The sequence below is a fragment of the Tupaia chinensis genome, unplaced genomic scaffold (assembly GCF_000334495.1).
Source record: "Tupaia chinensis unplaced genomic scaffold, TupChi_1.0 Scaffold000289_1, whole genome shotgun sequence".
In the NCBI taxonomy this organism is placed as follows: domain Eukaryota; kingdom Metazoa; phylum Chordata; class Mammalia; order Scandentia; family Tupaiidae; genus Tupaia; species Tupaia belangeri.
In genome coordinates this window covers 727797-730485 of record NW_006159774.1, presented here as the reverse complement: position 1 = coordinate 730485, position 2689 = coordinate 727797, and the positions used below count along the sequence as shown (strand labels likewise).

General features: G+C 49.9%; 1 long non-coding RNA gene across 1 annotated transcript in view; it reads left to right on the top strand.

Moving 5' to 3' along the window:
• Positions 1 to 2689, top strand: part of LOC102501521 (uncharacterized) — a 38951-nt gene that overhangs the window by 4049 nt on the left and 32213 nt on the right. The gene's annotated exons all lie outside the window — the stretch shown is intronic.

The window sequence follows — 2689 nt, the reverse complement described above, 5'->3', positions numbered from 1 at the left end:
TAAATAAATAAATAAATAAATAAATAAATAAAAGTAATAATAATAATAATAAATCTGAAAAATAAAAAGAACATGAACATGTGATCACCATCATTAGAAGTTAGGTAAGTATAAGTTACAGCTAGAATTATACCACTCCATACCTGCTAGGGTGATAATCTTTTTAAAAACAAAACCAAGAGCAGAAAAATCAAAAAACTGTTGGAGAGGATGTTGAGGATTGGAAGCCTCACACTTTTGGGAAGGAAATGTAATGTGGTACAGTATTGGAGGAAACAGCTCAGTAGGTTCTCAAAGATAAGCATAGCATTAGCACTTAAACCTTTTCCTAGGTGCATACTCAATTATTCAATAGAATTGAATATAAATGTCCAATTAAATACTTTATGGAATCATTTATAGCAGACTTATTCACAATATCCAAAAGGTAAAAATAATTCAAATGTTCATCAGCAGTTGAAAGGTAACCACGGTGTCTCTTTGGGGCTTTGTTAGGAGTTTGGCCCAAGGGCTAGCATGACAGCTGCCAGCCCTTCCCTGGTCACAAGGCCAGGCTCTGGTGATGATGTTACTAGCTCAAATTGCAAGATATACTGAGGCAGCAACAGCAGCCCCTGGTGGTGGTGGCAGTGGCTCTGCTGGGGAGGCTTGTGCATGTCTGGCTATAGCTTTTGGGACTTGACTAGGGTGACTGATACAATGACTGGTGTCAGCTCCACTGCACCACTGAGAGTCACCAAAGGCAGTGGAGGTCATTACTCAGCCTGGGTGGCTGGAGAGGGGGATAGTGTCAGCCTTTCTTGGGCACCAAGGACCAGTGTCAGTAGCAATAAATCGTATATTTGGATGGAGGCTGAGGATGGCTGGTGTGGGCTCTGCTGCAAGAGAAATGGCGACCTTGGTGGGCTTCAATGGTGAGTTGGCTCTGACCACCAGTGGCATGACCAGTGCCAGGTAGTTTATTTGTTCAAGAGGGTCCTTTGGCAATGGTGGTGCTAGGTCAATCAGAGCAACTAGTGCCTCACCCAGGACCTGATCTGCTGCAACAGCGAGGGCAGCTACAGCTGCTGGAATTGACAGTTCAGCCAGGATGGCTTCTGGTGTGCCTGGTACTAGTTTCTTTGGTGCTGTTGAGGGCTGTCCTTTTAGACTTTGGTGGAGACTTGGCCTAAGTGACTGCTGGCATGGCCAGCACTGGCCCCTCTGTGGTCACCAGGCCAGCTACTGGAGTCCATGATGACGGCTCCTGCTGGGTCACTGGTGGTCAGGCCTGGATCTGTGGATGGCCCTGGAGCTGCAAGAGAAGACAGCTACATGGCCATCTGTCCCTGCCTGTCCATAATTGGAGAGCATTCTGGCCTTCAGGACAAGCCCCTGCCCATGCACCCTCGGCAGGACATCTTCCTAGATTGCAACCCCTGCCTGAGTAGTCTGAGGCTTGCCTTTGCTTCTGACCAACTCCAACCTCTGGAGTCTCTCCTGGCTGGCAGAGCACCGACCCCTCCTCATATGGTCACAGGTACCCTCTCCAGTCCTCCTCACCCTCAGGCTTGGCCTCACTGGGCTTTGGATCCTCCAGCTGGGTCAGCAGAAGGTGCATTGGCATGCCAGGTCCAAGAAAGGCATGTTGAGCGGCATGTAGGCCACGAGCTGATTTAGGCCAGTGAGGCCCATGGTCTCACGTAATCCTCTGGGTACTGAGCCAGTTGAGTAAGGAGCAGAACAGTGCTTGGGTAAATGGGTGGGCAGCAGGATCAGAGGTCTGGCTTCTCCTTTAGAACCACCCTCCCATGCCATCCTGCAGGGGGCTGGGAAAGTTGGACCAGTGAGAACAAGCATGGCCCATGCCCCTCTGCACCTTCACAAGTGGCCTGGTTCATGGCTCCCTCCACATCTGCTCACAGATTTAGGGAAGGAAGGGAGAGATGACATGCCAAGCAGAGGAAATAGGGCATTGAAAGAATGAATTGAAACTTAAATTTTAAATAGTTAAACAGTAAGAGAGGGAATGCAATACAAAAGGAAAGTAAAGAAAATGAGAAGGTCCTAGGATGCAGCGCCACAGCAAAGGCAGTTCAGGATGGGGACTGTGGGGTGGCTGAGCTGATCCCTGATGGGTAAGGCTCTGCCAGCAGCAGTGATGGTTGTGCCCCATGGGCCGGGGAAGTGGCCAGTGCCAGATGTACTGTGGCTATGAGGGCCACTGATGCTGATATTTGTCCCAGCTGGGACAAATTTTAGCATCTTTTATACAGTGGCTTTCTTGGTGGCATCTAGGACAGGTCTTTGGGACTTCAGTAGCTGTTGGCACAACCGGTGCCAGTCCATTTCTGGTCACAAAGCCAGCCTCTGGCAATGACAGTACAAGCAGGAATTGGGCTTCTAGTGTCGAATCTGGAGACAGATCTGCTGAGACACAAGAGCAGCCACTGGTGGTGAGGGCAGTGGCTCTGACTGGGAGGCTTGTGGCATGGCTGACAGTGGCTTTTTGTCATTGGTGAAGGCAGCCCTTCTGGGGCTTGGCTCAGCCAGCTGATGAAATGCCTAGCGTTCGCTCTCTGTACCACTGAGAGTCGCCAAAGGCACTGGAGGGCTTTAATCAGCCTGGGAATCTGAAGAACTGGCCAGAGCCACCTTCTCAGCAGCAAGAACCGTGGCCAATAGCAGAAATGGTTGCTCTGGAAGAGCG